General features: G+C 33.4%; 1 long non-coding RNA gene across 1 annotated transcript; it reads left to right on the top strand.

Annotated features, from left to right (window-relative positions):
* Positions 1–1,881: 1,881 nt before the first annotated feature.
* LOC134715499 (uncharacterized) lies at positions 1,882–5,079 on the top strand. Its single transcript, XR_010106734.1, has 3 exons — positions 1,882–1,935; positions 2,691–2,758; positions 3,939–5,079. It is a non-coding gene; the product is annotated as an uncharacterized LOC134715499 (long non-coding RNA).
* The last annotated feature ends 12,549 nt before the right edge of the window (positions 5,080–17,628 follow it).

The following is a 17,628-nucleotide window of genomic DNA, read 5'->3' on the forward strand; positions in this document are numbered from 1 at the left end:
TTACACCCTTCCACTTCATCAATTTGGTTTTCTGCCATGTGATGAAGCAGAAGATTAAGGTTCAGCAGTCCTCATGACTTGAAGATTGTCTAGGATCCTCCATATGGAAGGCATTAGACTGATAGTGTGAGATATAATCATCCTTACACCATCAATGTCTTAGACATCAATCTTCACAGACTGGTATGCTCTACTCCCTTCCACTTCATCACTTTGGTTTTCTGCCATGTGATGAAGCAGAAGATTTGAGTTCAGCAGTCCTCATGACTTGAAGATTGTCTCGGATGCTCCATATGGAAGGCATTAGACTGATAGTGTGAGATATAATCATCCTCACACCATCAATGTCTTAGACATCAATCTTCACAGACTGGAAATGCTTTACTCCCTTCCACTTCGCCACTTTGGTTTTCTGCCACGTGATGAAGGCGAAGATTTGGGTTCAGCATTCCTCATGACTAGAAGATTGTCTATGATCCTCTATATTGAAGGCATTAGACTGATAGTGTGAGATATAACCATCCTCACACCATCAGTGTCTTAGACATCAATCTTCACAGACTGGGATGCTTTACACCCTTCCACTTCATCACTTTGGTTTCTGCCATGTGATGAAGCCGAGGATTTAGGTTCAGAAGTCCTCTTGACTTGAAGATTGTCTAGGATCCCCCATATGGAAGGCATTAGACTGATAGTGCGAGATATAACCATCCTGACACCATTAGTGTCTTAGACATCAATCTTCACAGACTGGGATGCTTTACATCCTTTCACTTCATCACTTTGGTTTCCTGCCATGTGATGAAGCAGAAGATTTGGGTTCAGCAGTCCTCATGACTAGAAGATTGTCTAGGATCCCCCATATGGAAGGCATTAGACTGATAGTGTGAGATATAACCATCCTCACATCATCAGTGTCTTAGACATCAATCTTCACAGACTGGGATGCTTTACACCCTTCCACTTCATCACTTTGGTTTCTGCCATGAGATGAAGCTGAAGATTTGGGTTCAGAAGTCCTCTTGACTTGAAGATTGTCTATGATCCTCCATATGGAAGGCATTAGACTGATAGTGTGAGATATAATCATCCTCACACCATCAATGTCTTAGACATCAATCTTCACAGACTGGGATGCTTTACTCCCTTCCACTTCGCCACTTTGGTTTTCTGTCATGTGAGGAAGCTGTCTCTTGACTAGAAGATTGTCAAGGATCCTCCATATTGAAGGCCTTAGAATGATAGTGTGAGATATAACTATCCTCACACCATCAGTATGTTGGACTTCAATCTTCACAATCTATCCATCACCACTATGGTTTTCTTTAATGGGTTGAAGCAGAAAATCTAAGGTCAGCTATCCTCTTGACGAGAATATTTTTTTAGAAACTTTCTTTTGGAAGGTATAAGACTTATAGTATGAGATATTATACACCTTCTTCCCATTCGCAATGTTGGTTCAGCTGAGCCAATTTGGCCTAGAAATTCAATTCCATTGGATATGTCTATCAGAATTAATCTAGCAAGAAAAGTTTTGTTAAGAGAGTAGGTTGACTTTCTCGTATGGGCATTAGCAGAAGTGAATCCTCCAATTTAAGCTGGTTTTTATCCCACTGTTTTCTGGTTTGTAATTTTCGAATTTTTGAGAACCATTTTTCAGGAATAAAATTTTTATTAGAAAAAGTAATCTGAGATAGGATTTTCTTTCAAATGGAAGTTTAATTCAATGGAAGATAACTGAAAGAGCAAATAGTAAAACAAAATTAAGGTTGAAATTAATATAAAAAAAAATGTTAGAAAACTAAATTTTAGGCTGCTGATTTCATAGATTTGTAAAATATATATTTGTGTTCATTTTTATTCTTTTGTATGTTATTTCAGCGACAATGTTTTCATGAATGTGGACTTGGACAAATACCACATATATATTAGTAGGTATGTAATTCTTCTAGTGAAACACATTTTATTTTCGGAATAAAATAATTTAAAGGAAGTGTTCTAGTTTTTAAAGCTGAAAGAGGTGAGAAAACCTTTTTTCTTCATATTTTTATGACTTTGAAGTTTTTAAAGATTTGAAATAGATAGTTAAAGCTGCAAGGAATATAATTTAGTACACCAGACGTGCGTTTCGTTTACATAAGACTCATCAGTGAAGCTCATATCAAAATAGTTATAATGCCAAACAAGAATTAAGTTGGAGAGCATTTAGGATCTAAAATTCAGAAAAGTTGTGCCAAATATGTCTAAGGTATTCTATTCCTGGCTGGGATACGAAAATCCTTAGTTTTTCAAAAATTCAATGTTTTTGTAAACAGGAAATATATGAAAATAACAAATACAATTGACGTTCGTGTCAAAGTCTAGTAGATGTCATATTTTTTGTGTTTTTGGGATGATGTCAAACTGTGTTCCCTTCATCTCCTAGCAAATTTTCTATGGCTTGTATGCCGACTTTGGCAAAAAAATGAATCAAATTCCTACAAAAATACAATTCTTCCTTAATCCATGGGAATCTTTACCCACAAAAATCCTGAATAAATTGAAAATGTTACCCACAAAAATATAATTGTCCATCAATCCATGATAATAGTTAACAACAATAAATACAAATGTTCCTCAATCCAAAGTTAAAGGAATCTAATAATATTTGAACACTGATTTTTTTTAACAAATTTCATTTTACTTTTTAGGCCAGCATTTATTATAATTTGTCAGTATGGATTGATGTTTTAAATAGTCATTGGAGTTGACTTTTAAGGTAAGAAAGAGTTTTGTAATAGTATCACCTTGTAATTGCAACACATGGAAACATTTGATAGACAGCTCTCATACTTGTTACGATGGTTTGCCATGGTGTGAGGTTGATTTCCATTTTGATCCAACCCTTTTTACAGGAATTTAACCATAAATGTCTATTGTACCACAATTACACATTCTCTTGACTGTTTAGTTTAAACTGGTTTATTTATAGTGGGTTGGGAAACAATTAGTTATTACAACTTATATGAATTCCTTTCCACTTTACGAGTGCAAGTGTTGTCTTGTACCAGCATACTAGCCTGCTCTTTTTTGAAATCTATAAGGGTTTTACGTGCAAGAGATAGTGCTCTCTTTTAACACAGGTCAGCCATTTATCGTCCTTTTCCGACGGACTATCATTGTTTCTCAAAACCATACTTACTAAACGTGTGACTGTTAAGGGAGAGCCGAAAATTCAGTCACTGAAGTTTTCTACCCGGAACTGTTATCGAAGCACCAACCTCATGCCTCGGCAAAATTTATAGGTCATAAGTGAGAAACATATATTGACACAGAGATAATGAATAATGATACAAATAATAAACTAAGCTATTGCTTGAACCAGTCTGGTATTTCTATCTTTCATTAAGAAACAAATTAAACCTAAACTGTTTTTTTGGCCGTGCCATGATGAAATATCCAAACCATCCCCGAGCAGGGCGCTTTCACCTAATTCGTGGGAAAGTGAGTTATGGATGTTTTGGAACTTCGATTATCAAAGAAGTTGTTTATAAAAACCACAACTACAATGTAACAATTGTTTTACTTTAACAGCTAACCAGCCTATAGGATATTTTTCATCAAATGCTGCTGTAGTGCGTTTGACACCTTCCTTTTAAGTATATTATATTTATAGAACTTAAACAAACCTATGTTAAGTAATCATGTTTGTTGTGATAAACTTACTTTTTAAATTTTCGTCCTCTCAACAAATACTTTTTTTATTTCTGAGGACACCCATGCTTTGCAAATTTTAAGGGGGCGCTATCCTGCCACAATCCCGCCTAAATCTGCGAAAAAAAACTATTTGATATCAACTGCCATATTCCTGACTGGGAACAGAACATTTTAAAAAATAGACAATCATTCCACTTGCTTTATATGCCAGAAAAATTGAAAGTGTCTTAATTCTTTTTCAGCCTACCATTACCATGATAACTGTGACTGCATATAAGAATTGGAATTAATTTTGTCTTATCTTAATGTTAACATACAGTTAGCCTACCGTGCATGTTTTCATTCAAAGGACACAGCTTTCAATAAAGTTCATCACATTGAGCTAGCACTTGATAACAACTGTTGTGCTATTCTTGGTATGTGAGACTTACCTGCTGCATTTGAAGTTATTGACCAGCTGATTCTGATTGAACATCTTGAATACTTCTACAGAATATCTGTTATGCCATTTCATTGACAAGATTTTACTGAAGCAACTGAACATAAACTATCACAAAACTCTCTATTAAGATTACCACAAGGTTCTCTATTAGGATAACCACAAGGCTCTCAATTAGGATTACCACAAGGCTCTCAATTAGGATTACCACAAGGCTCTCAATTAGGATTACCACAAGGCTCTCAATTAGGATTACCTGACAAGGCTCTCATTAGAATTACAACAAGGCTCTGTATAAGGATAACCACAAGGCTCTCTATTAAGATTACCACAAGGCTTTCAATTAGGATTACCACAAGGCTCTCAATTAGGATTACCACAAGGCTCTCAATTAGGTTTAACACAAGGCTCTCAATTAGGATTACCACAAGGCTCTCTATTAGGATTACCATTAGCCTCTCAATTAGGATTACCACAAGGCTCTCTATTAGGATTACCACAAGGCTCTCTATTAAGATTACAACAAGGCTCTGTATGAGGATTACCACAAGGCTGGTTTGACATATATAATTGCATAGATGAGTTCAAATTAGATATGCTTACAGTAAATCAAGACAATACTGAACATATTGTTTTTGCTCTTAAGCAACTAAAAATGGACATATTAGATTTCTGGCTTGCTTTCGTTGAATCTTCAGTGTGTAATGCTTAATTTGTTAATAGGTATATTATATTTATACAGTTGTAATGATTATTCATTCTGTAATTTTATGTAGTTTTATTGTATCAACCTTTTTATTTTATCTGATGTGACATATTTTAGTTTGTTAATTGACAAGATTATTCAACATTTCATGACATATATAAGTGTGATTTGAAAATAGCCCCGTCCCCTCAGACAACCATTTCAATTTTTTAAATGATATTTTGAAATCTAGTATAAATATTAGTTAAGGTGGTATGGGTGTCTTTCGCCATCTTGGATTGTGAAAAACAGAGAATCTAAGGTCCATATTTTCTATCAAGTTAGCAAAATTTGATGCAGGAATGCAATATTTAATGTGAATTTTCATTTAAAAGAACCAATTTATAAGAATATAACTTAGAAATATTAAATTTTTACAAGTGTAGATTATTTTTGGTTGTTTTTTGAATATTTTCAAATTGGCATTTTAAGGGGAGGTAACTCTAAAACAGTGCATTTTCTGAAGGACTCTACATGAAATTTTCCTATTTTGTCTTTTAGCCAGAAAAAACGTACGGTGACCCTATCTTTTCTTTTGATATTCTAAAAGCATTGTCTGAAAGCTATCTTTTTCTAATTTATTATACGATTCTATCATTTTGTTTAGTTTCTATTCACAAAATGGTGCTTTTTCCTGTATAATCCATACAAAATATGTCATTTTGTCACAACCTGTAGCTTGAGAAAATGCGCGGTGACCTATCATTTTTATAACATTTTTGAACATGTATCAATAGAAACTACATTTTGACAAAGTATGAACAAATTCTATCATTTTTATTTTAGACTCCCATACCACCTTAAAGGAACCTGCAAGATAAGATTTTTCTTTGTTTAATTTGTAATGATCAGTTAAAGAGGATAACTTTTGTGTATTTGTCCATCTTCAAAACTTCCTCCTGAACATGCATGCAATATATGACACTGGACGTAAAGCAACCAACAATCACTCAATCCAAAGTCCAATACGATATAATCTGAAAGTGATTCATGTATGAAGGGTTGGGTTTTGATAAATCACAGAATAAGATGATTTAAAAGAACAAGAGTTTAGGGATTGCTGCAGTGATTGGTAAGATAGACATAATTTGGTTTCTATGGCACCTTCATCAGAATTAAAACTACAGAGGTATACTAAAGCCTGAAGAAAAAATTAGTATTTTACAATGTCACCATCAGGAGAAATTATAAATAGGTAGTGAAAGTAGATGTGAAAGATAACTTGATCAAGAATGTTTAATAAAATATGTTTTTTTATAAATTTGGACGACATTTTACTTGCAATTATGTATCATTTCCTACAAAGGAAATAGTACAGACTTGCAGTCCTGTACCAATTCAACACTTGAAGAAGTATGTACGGTTGTCTGAGCGAAGCCAATTGGAAGCATGTACCTCTTAGTGAAGCTAATTGGGAGTGTACCCTCTGTCCTTGCGAAGCCAATTGGAAGCAGTGCATATATATCTCTGTCTGCTAACACTAATTGGAAGTAATGTACCACTGGCAGAGCGGTCCCAATTAGAGGCATGTAACTCTGAGCGAAGCCAATTGGAAGCATGTACCTCTGCAAAATTAATTAAACACTTTTAAACAAATTTTATTTAACATTCTTTTTAAAGTTTACTTTCATACCTACTTTCATTTTCTATTTATGATTATTCCCCCTGTTGACACTTTGAAGTGCAAATTATTACTTCACCATTTTGTACTCATCTGTAGTTCTTATTCTGATGAAGGTGTCCTAGAAATTAAAACATGCAAACATCGTTAAATACTCCAACAATCCCTGACATTTATTAATTCATATGAACAAATTGTGCAATGATATCAGTTTGTTTATTAACATTTGTAACAATGAATAATCATAATATCCTTGACATAAAAGTAATTATAAGTCACCTAATAGAATTTACTAGAAACAAAGTACTTTTAAAATGTTGCACAAAATAGATTTAAACAGTAGCCTAAAGTACTTAATATGACAACAGATAGATTTTACTATTTATAAGTACTTAAAATAACACCATATAGATTTGAATAGAAACATTAAGTACTGTATATGGCACCAAATAGTATGAAATAATTCATTTATCACAACCAACATAATGTAAAATAATCTGTTTCATTGATACATGACCTCTGTATCTGTCAAAAAAAAACTTATTGCATGTCTTCATTGTATTTAGTTAATTAATCTGTATGCAAATTACAACATCATAATTTGTGAACAAAAATATCTATTTTCCCTTGTTTCAACACAATGTAATCTTTTTTTTTATCTATTTTCCATTTTGTTATTGTTAAAGCTTATGATACTTAGTGATAAGTAAGGATACAAAAGGGAAATAATCCATTACAGTAAACACATAGTTTTTGTTAAAAAAAAATCAAAACATGCTGAGATTGTAATCAAAATGCATATAGATACAATATGCTACTACAAATAGATTTTAGTGTCAAATTTGATGAATTAAACTTAGTATTTGTTAGAAATATTCTTTTTGTGCTAGGATTGTTATGAAAATTTATATATAGATTTGAGCTGTTATTCCAAATTGATTTGCTATGTCAAAAATGTTGTGAAACTTTATATTTACTAAGATCAAATCTTATGAATTTTTATTTCTAGTGTTAAAATTCATGAAATTTGAAAACCTTTTACAGTCATGTCAGGTTTAGGAAATTTTGTCAGATTATTATTTTTGAACTCCTATGCTTTCTTTCTATGATTCAGTGAAAAATATTTTGCACTATATCACCCACTTTTCTTTTCATTTTTAAGACTTTAAAAAGTTCATAAAAGGTCATTTACCAAAATTTACGCAGATTCTCTATTTCTTTTCTTAAGATTTTAGACCCCAAAAATGCCAATGCTTATTTGATGGTAAAAGTCTGTGTCAGCCATTTCCCATCATTTTTAAAATACATGTATTAGATATCAAATATCTTTAAAAGGAGTTCAACAACCATCAATATTTAGCTTATTTTGATTCTTATCTTATGCTCCTCCCTGATTCATAGTACCAATTTTAAATATCACTGGACTACTGCTTATTTTGATCCTTAACTTATGCTCCCCTCTGATTCATAGTACCAATTTTAAATTTCACCGGACTACTGCTTATTTTGTTTGTATCCAATTAAATGTGTATGTATATGCATCACACAAAAATGTGCAAGCTGGACAATAGCTTTCTTGGTCTGTTTTATAAAAACATGTGCACTGGTAAATGTTTATAAAAACATTAGGTTGTGTCATTTATGCATTTTGAATTATGAGGCAAAAGTTTCCCTCATTTCAGGGAATAGCAAGAAAACTTGTTAAGAAGTGTTAAGTTTTTGTTTAATTATTATTTAAAATATGAAATATTTTGTTTTTTAGCTCACCTGGCCCAAAGGGCCAGGTAAGCTTTTCTCATCACCTTGCATCCGGCGTCCGTCATCTGGCGTTAGCTTTTACAAAAATCTTCTCCTCCAAAACTACTGGGCCAAAATCAAAGCAAACTTGGCCACAATCATCATTGGGGTATCTAGTTTAAAAAATGTGTGTCTTGACCCGCCAAACCAACCAAGATGGCCGCCATGGCTAAAAATAGAACATAGGGGTAAAATGCAGTTTTTGGCTTATAACTCAAAAACCAAAGCATTTAGTGTGTAATGCTCAATTTGTTAATAGGTATATAGGTATTTTTATACAGTTGTAATGATTATTCATTCTGTAATTTTATGTAGTTTTATTGTATCAACCTTTTTATTTTATCTGATGTGACATATTTAAGTTTATTAATTGACAAGATTATTCAACATGTCATGAAATATTTAAGTGTGATTTGAAAATAACCCTCGGACAACAATTTCAATTTTTAAATGATATTTTGAAATCTAGCATAAATATTAGTTAAAGAACCTGCAAGATAAGATTTTTCTTTGTTTAATTTGTAATGATCAGTTAAAAAGGATAACTTTTGTTTACTTGTCCAGCTTCATCTTCTATCCAAAACTTCGTCCTGAACATGCATGCAATATATGACACTGGATGTAAAGCAACCAACAATCAATCAATCCAAAGTCCAATACGATATAATCTGAAAGTGATTCATGTATGAAGGGTTGGGTTTTGATAAATCACAGAATAAAATGATTTATAAGAACAAGAGTTTAGGGATTGCTGCAGTGATTTGATAAGATAGACATAATTTGGTTTCTATGGTACCTTCATCAGAATTAAAACTACAGAGGTATACTAAAGCCTGAAGGAAAAATTAGTATTTTACAATGTCACCATCAGGAGAAATTATAAATAGGTAGTGAAAGTAGATGTGAAAGATAACTTGATCAAGAATGTTTAATAAAATATGTTTTTTTAATCATTTGGACGACATTTTACTTGCAATTATGTATCATTTCCTACAAAGGAAATAGTACAGACTTGCAGTCCTGTACCAATTCAACACTTGAAGAAGTATGTACGGTTGTCTGAGCGAAGCCAATTGGAAGCATGTACCTCTAAGTGAAGCTAATTGGGAGTGTACCCTCTGTCCTTGCGAAGCCAATTGGAAGCAGTGCATATATATCTCTGTCTGCTAACACTAATTGGAAGTAATGTACCACTGGCAGAGCGGTCCCAATTAGAGGCATGTAACTCTGAGCGAAGCCAATTGGAAGCATGTACCTCTGCAAAATTGATTAAACACTTTTAAACAAATTTTATTTAACATTCTTTTTAAAGTTTACTTTCATACCTACTTTCATTTTCTATTTATGATTATTCCCCCTGTTGACACTTTGAAGTGCAAATTATTACTTCATCATTTTGTACTCATCTGTAGTTCTTACTCTGATGAAGGTGTCCTAGAAATTAAAACATGCAAACATCGTTAAATACTCCAACAATCCCTGACATTTATTAATTCATATGAACAAATTGTGCAACGATATCAGCTTGTTTATTAACATTTGTAATAATAATTAATCATAATATCCTTGAAATAAAAGTAATTATAAGTCACCTAATAGAATTTACTAGAAACTAAGTACTTTTAAAATGTTGCACAAAATAGATTTAAACAGTAGCCTAAAGTACTTAATATGACAACAGATAGATTTTACTATTTATAAGTACTTAAAATAACACCATATAGATTTGAATAGAAACATTAAGTACTGTATATGGCACCAAATAGTATGAAATAATTCATCTATCACAACCAACATAATGTAAAATAATCTGTTTCATTGATACATGACCTCTGTATCTGTCAAAAAAAACCTTATTGCATGTTTTCATTGTATTTAGTTAATTAATCTGTATGCAAATTACAACATCATAATTTGTGAACAAAAATATCTATTTTCCTTTGTTTTAACACAATGTAATCTTTTTTTTATTATCTATTTTCTATTTTGTTATTGTTAAAGCTTATGATACTTAGTGATAAGTAAGGATAAAAAGGGAAGTAATCCATTACAGTAAACACATAGTTTTTGTTAAAAAAAATCAAAACATGCCGAGATTGTAATCAAAATGCATATATATACATATATAGATACAATATGCTACTACAAATAGATTTTAGTGTCAAATTTGATGAATTAAACTTAGTATTTGTTAGAAATATTCGTTTTGTGCTAGGACTGTTATGACAATTTATATATAGATTTGAGCTGTTATTCCAAATTGATTTGCTTTGTCAAAAATGTTGTGAAACTTTATATTTATTAAGATCAAATCTTATGAATTTTTATTTCTAGTGTTAAAATTCATGAAATTTGAAACCCTTTTACAGTCATGTCAGGTTTAGGAAATTTTGTCAGATTATTATTTTTGAACTCCTATGCTTTCTTTCTATGATTCAGTGAAAAATATTTTCACTATATCACCCACTTTTCTTTTCATTTTTAAGACTTTAAAAGTTCATAAAAGGTCATTTACCAAAATTTACGCAGATTCTCTATTTCTTTTTTTAAAGATTTTAGACCCCAAATATGCCAATGCTAATTTGATGGTAAAAGTATGTGTCAGCCATTTCCCATCATTTTTAAAATACATGTATTATATATCAAATATCTCTTAAAGGAGTTCAACAACCATCAATATTTAGCTTATTTTGATTCTTAACTTATGCTCCTCCCTGATTCATAGTACCAATTTTAAATATCACTGGACTACTGCTTATTTTGATCCTTAACTTATGCTCCTCTCTGATTCATAGTACCAATTTTAAATTTCACCGGACTACTGCTTATTTTGTTTGTATCCAATTAAAAGTGTATGTATATGCACCACACACAAATGTGCAAGCTGGACAATAGCTTTCTTGAATTGTTTTATAACAACCAGACTGCATGAACATGTGCACTGGTAAATGTTTATTAAACATTAGGTTGTGTCATTTATGCATTTTGAATTATGAGGCAAAAGTTTCCCTCATTTCAAGGAATAGCAAGAAAACTTGTTAAGAAGTGTTAAGTTTTTTGTTTAATTATTATTTAAAATATGAAATATTTTGTTTTTTAGCTCACCTGGCCCATAGGGCCAAGTGAGCTTTTCTCGTCACTTTGCGTCCAGCGTCCCGCGTCGTCGTCCGGGGTTACCTTTTACAAAAATCTTCTCCTCTAAAACTACTGAGCCAAATCAAACCAAACTTGGCCACAATCATCATTGGGGTAACTAGTTTAAAAAATGTGTGTCTTGACCTGCCAAACCAACCAAGATGGCCGCCATGGCTAAAAATAGAACATAGGGGTAAAATGCAGTTTTTGGCTTATAACTCAAAAACCAAAGCATTTAGGGCAAATCTGACACGAGGTAAACTTGTTTATCAGGTCAAGATCTATCTGCCCTGAAATTTTCAGATGAATCGAACAAGCTGTTATTGGGTTGCTGCCCCTGAATTGTTAATTTTAGAGAAATTTGGCTGTTTTATAACCCTGGTACTTTTGATAACTATTTGGTTATTATCTTGAATGTTATTATAGATAGAGATAAACTGTAAACAGCAATAATGTTCAGCAAAGTAAGATTTACAAAGAAGTCAACATGACCAAAATTGTCTTTTACAAAAATCTTCTCCTCTGAAACTGCTAGGCCAAATTAATCCAAACTTGGCAACAATCATTTTGGGGGTATCTTGTTTAAAAAATTTGTGGCGTGACCCCCCAAACGAACCAAGATGGCCGCCATGGCTAAAAATAGAACATAGGGGTAAAATGCAGTTTTTGGCTTATAACTCAAAAACCAAAGCATTTATAGCAAATCTGACGGGGGGGGGGGGGGTGAAATTGTTAATCAGGTCAAGATTTATCTGCCCTGAAATTTTCAGATGAATCAGAGAACCTGTTGTTGGGTTGCTGCCCCTGAATTGACCCCTTTAGGAGTAATTGCCCTCTACAGTAAATTTTTAACCATTTTTCGTAAATTTTATATATCTTTTACAAAAATCTTCTCCTCTGAATCTGCTAGGCCAAATTAATCCAAACTTTGCCAAAATCATCTCTGGGGTATCTAGTTTATGAAATGTGTGGCGTGACCCGCCAAACGAACCAAGATGGCCGCCATGGCTAAAAATAGAACATAGGGGTGAAATGCAGCTTTTGGCTAATAACTCAAAAACCAAAGCATTAAGAGCAAATCCAACACGGGATAAAATTATTAATCAGGTCAAGATCTATCTACCCTGAAATTTTTAGATGTAATCGGACAACCCGTTGTTGGGTTGCTGCCCCTGAATTGTTAATTTTAGGGAAATTTGGCTGTTTTTGGTTATTATCTTGAATGTTATTATAGATAGAGATAAACTGTAAACAGCAATAATGTTCAGCAAAGTAAGATTTACAAACAAGTCAACATGACCAAAATGGGCAGTCGACCCCTTTAGGAGTTATTGCCCTTTAAGTCAATTTTTAACCATTTTTCGTAAATTTTATATATCTTTTACAAAAATCTTCTCCTCTGAAACTGCTAGGCCAAATTAATCCAAACTTAGCCACAATCATCTCTGGGGTATCTAGTTTATGAAATGTGTGGCGTGACCTGCCAAACGAACCATGATGGTCGCCATGGCTAAAAATAGAACATAGGGGTGAAATGCAGCTTTTGGCTAATAACTCAAAAACCAAAGCATTTAGGGCAAATCTGACACGAGGTAAACTTGTTTATCAGGTCAAGATCTATCTGCCCTGAAATTTTCAGATGAATCGAACAAGCTGTTATTGGGTTGCTGCCCCTGAATTGTTAATTTTAGAGAAATTTGGCTGTTTTATAACCCTGGTACTTTTGATAACTATTTGGTTATTATCTTGAATGTTATTATAGATAGAGATAAACTGTAAACAGCAATAATGTTCAGCAAAGTAAGATTTACAAAGAAGTCAACATGACCAAAATTGTCTTTTACAAAAATCTTCTCCTCTGAAACTGCTAGGCCAAATTAATCCAAACTTGGCAACAATCATTTTGGGGGTATCTTGTTTAAAAAATGTGTGGCGTGACCCCCCAAACGAACCAAGATGGCCGCCATGGCTTATAACTCAAAAACCAAAGCATTTAGGGCAAATCTGACACGAGGTAAACTTGTTTATCAGGTCAAGATCTATCTGCCCTGAAATTTTCAGATGAATCGAACAAGCTGTTATTGGGTTGCTGCCCCTGAATTGTTAATTTTAGAGAAATTTGGCTGTTTTATAACCCTGGTACTTTTGATAACTATTTGGTTATTATCTTGAATGTTATTATAGATAGAGCTAAACTGTAAACAGCAATAATGTTCAGCAAAGTAAGATTTACAAAGAAGTCAACATGACCAAAATTGTCTTTTACAAAAATCTTCTCCTCTGAAACTGCTAGGCCAAATTAATCCAAACTTGGCAACAATCATTTTGGGGGTATCTTGTTTAAAAAATTTGTGGCGTGACCCCCAAACGAACCAAGATGGCCGCCATGGCTAAAAATAGAACATAAGGGTAAAATGCAGTTTTTGGCTTATAACTCAAAAACCAAAGCATTTATAGCAAATCTGACGGGGGGGGGGGGGGGGGTTGAAATTGTTAATCAGGTCAAGATTTATCTGCCCTGCAATTTTCAGATGAATCAGAGAACCTGTTGTTGGGTTGCTGCCCCTGAATTGACCCCTTTAGGAGTAATTGCCCTCTACAGTAAATTTTTAACCATTTTTCGTAAATTTTATATATCTTTTACAAAAATCTTCTCCTCTGAATCTGCTAGGCCAAATTAATCCAAACTTTGCCAAAATCATCTCTGGGGTATCTAGTTTATGAAATGTGTGGCGTGACCCGCCAAACGAACCAAGATGGCCGCCATGGCTAAAAATAGAACATAGGGGTGAAATGCAGCTTTTGGCTAATAACTCAAAAACCAAAGCATTAAGAGCAAATCCAACACGGGATAAAATTATTAATCAGGTCAAGATCTATCTGCCCTGAAATTTTTAGATGTAATCGGACAACCCGTTGTTGGGTTGCTGCCCCTGAATTGTTAATTTTAGGGAAATTTGGCTGTTTTTGGTTATTATCTTGAATGTTATTATAGATAGAGATAAACTGTAAACAGCAATAATGTTCAGCAAAGTAAGATTTACAAACAAGTCAACATGACCAAAATGGGCAGTTGACCCCTTTAGGAGTTATTGCCCTTTAAGTCAATTTTTAACCATTTTTCGTAAATTTTATATATCTTTTACAAAAATCTTCTCCTCTGAAACTGCTAGGCCAAATTAATCCAAACTTAGCCACAATCATCTCTGGGGTATCTAGTTTATGAAATGTGTGGCGTGACCTGCCAAACGAACCATGATGGCCGCCATGGCTAAAAATAGAACATAGGGGTGAAATGCAGCTTTTGGCTAATAACTCAAAAACCAAAGCATTTAGGGCAAATCTAACATGGGATAAAATTATTAATCAGGTCAAGATCTATCTGCCCTGAAATTTTCAGATGAATCAGAGAACCCATTGTTTGGTTGCTGTCCCTGAATTGGTAATTTTAAGGAAATTTTGCTGTTTTTGGTTATTATCTTGAATATTATATCAAAGTATTTATAAGGTTAAGACGCAGGTTTCCAACTTTTTTTCACGAGTTTGTTCGTTTTAGTTGGTTTTTCCTGACCAGGGGGATTGTCGATGACAACAATTTTGCCATTTCTTTCTCTTTCAAATACATTTTCTTATTAATAATTGTTATGATTTTATTGATACTTATGCTTATGAGTTGTATTAATGTATATTGTTTTAATAAATATTAAAATCTATTGCCCTACTAGCTGTCTGGGTTATTGGCAATATATATTTGTAGTTTGCGAAAAGATGTTGCTGGTGAGTTGGGTCATAACATATATAATGTAATGGTAAAATTATTCTTGATTTGGTGATATAAACACTTATGTTGTGTCTGTTTCAACCCAGTTTAGTTCATGTCACCAAATCTTAATTTCTGCATTCGACACTCAGGTGTTACAATTAGAAGAGAACCTTCTGAACCTTCCGTTGGCACTTGAGATAACCCCTGGTTTTCAGTAAGGTTCGTGTTGATCTTTAGATTCCTATGTAGTGTTTTGTAGAATTTTGTTTGTCATACATCGCTCTTCAACTTTTGCCATAATGTTTTGATATTATTGCTGATTATTGGTACTAAATAGATAGCATTATTCAGATATGAGGAAATTGACAATTGGAAAGTTAAAATCATCCTTTTAAAAGATTTTGGTTTGAAGGCGTCAATCTGTGTCAATATCAAAGTAAAGGTTGAGATATGAAGCAAAAATCTTGGTTTCTGTAGTATCCTTTATCACAAGCTCACTGGGGTATATGATATGTAAGTACTGATTGACTGACAATTGGGTTTTAAAAAGAGAAACATGATATCTTTAATATATCGAACTTTGAAATCAAAGAACTAAGCAAAATGTATTTGTAGAGGTGTACAGGTCCAACTGGCAGGTGTCATCTGACCTTGTCCTCATTTTCATGGTTCAGTGTTTACATTTAGGTTTTTGCGTTTGGGTTGTTTTTCTATTACTGTAAGCAAAAGGTCTACTATGTTTGGTATATGGAATGATTACAAGTTATACATGTCTAGTTGGTAGGTTTCATCTGACCTTGACCTCATTTTTTCATAGTTAAGTGGTCAAAGTAAAGTTTTTAGGTCAACTATATTTGGTGAATGGAAATGTTTTATGATGTACATGTCAGTTTCGCAGGTTTTATTTAACCTTGACCTCATTTTCACGGTCCATTGTTCAGTGTAACCTTTTTGTGTTTTGGTCTGTTTTTCTTAAACTATGATAAGCAATAGTTCAACTGAATTTGTTTAATGGCAGATTTGAAATCTGTACATGTCTGCCTAGCATGATTCATCTGACCTTGATCTCATTTTCTTGGTTCATTGGTCAATGTTTAGTTTACTTGGTTAATATAAAAAAAGATGATGTGGTATGATTGCCAATGAGACAACTGTCCACAAGACACCAAAATGACATAAAAATAAACAGCTATTGGTCATTGTATGGCCTTCAACAATGAGCAAAGCCCATTCCACATAGTCTGCTATAAAAGGTGGGCCAGAAATAACATTGTAAAACAATTCAAACAAGAAAACTAACAGCCTTATTTATATAAAAAAAAAATGAACGAAAACAAATATGTAACACATAAAAAACAGTCTGTTTCTTAGAAACTATAAGCAATAGGTTAACTATCATGGGCAAATTTGGATGATTATATAAGAAATCGCGGAAGCATGACTGGGGCGTTCCAACCTTTTTTTTTTTACAAAAAGTAAGTATATAATATAGAGGGTCTCTGTATATCAAAGTAGTATATTAATCATAGTATGCATGCAGATTCAGCATGTGTTTAAATGTTCAGATTAACTGACATTGGCTGGACAAACTAACAGAACATAACTGTTCAGATAATCGGGCATTGACCGGACAAACTAACAGAACATAACTGTTTAGATAATCGGACATTGGCCGGACAAACTAACAGAACATAACTGTTCAGATAATCGGGCATTGGCCGGACAAACTAACAGAACATAACTGTTCAGATAATCGGACATTGGCCGGACAAACTAACAGAACATAACTGTTCAGATAATCGGGCATTAGCCGGACAAACTAACAGAACATAACTGTTCAGATAATCGGACATTGGCCGGACAAACTATTAACAGAACATAACTGTTCAGATAATCGGGCATTGGCCGGACAAACTAACAGAACATAACTGTTCAGATAATCGGACATTGGCCGGACAAACTATTAACAGAACATAACTGTTCAGATAATCGGGCATTGGCCGGACAACCTAACAGAACATAACTGTTTAGATAATCGGACATTGGCCGGACAAACTAACAGAACATAACTGTTTAGATAATCGGACATTGGCCGGACAAACTAACAGAACATAACTGTTTAGATAATCGGACATTGGCCGGACAAACTAACAGAACATAACTGTTTAGATAATCGGACATTGGCCGGACAAACTAACAGAACATAACTGTTTAGATAATCGGACATTGGCCGGACAAACTAACAGAACATAACTGTTCAGATAATCGGACATTGGCCGGACAAACTAACAGAACATAACTGTTTAGATAATCGGACATTGGCCGGACAAATTAACAGAACATAACTGTTTAGATAATCGGCCATTGGCCGGACAAACTAACAGAACAATGTACAAACCATAAGACATCTAGAGGTCACCATGCAGTCTCCA

This window comes from Mytilus trossulus, chromosome 4 (assembly GCF_036588685.1).
Source record: "Mytilus trossulus isolate FHL-02 chromosome 4, PNRI_Mtr1.1.1.hap1, whole genome shotgun sequence".
NCBI classification, from domain to species: domain Eukaryota; kingdom Metazoa; phylum Mollusca; class Bivalvia; order Mytilida; family Mytilidae; genus Mytilus; species Mytilus trossulus.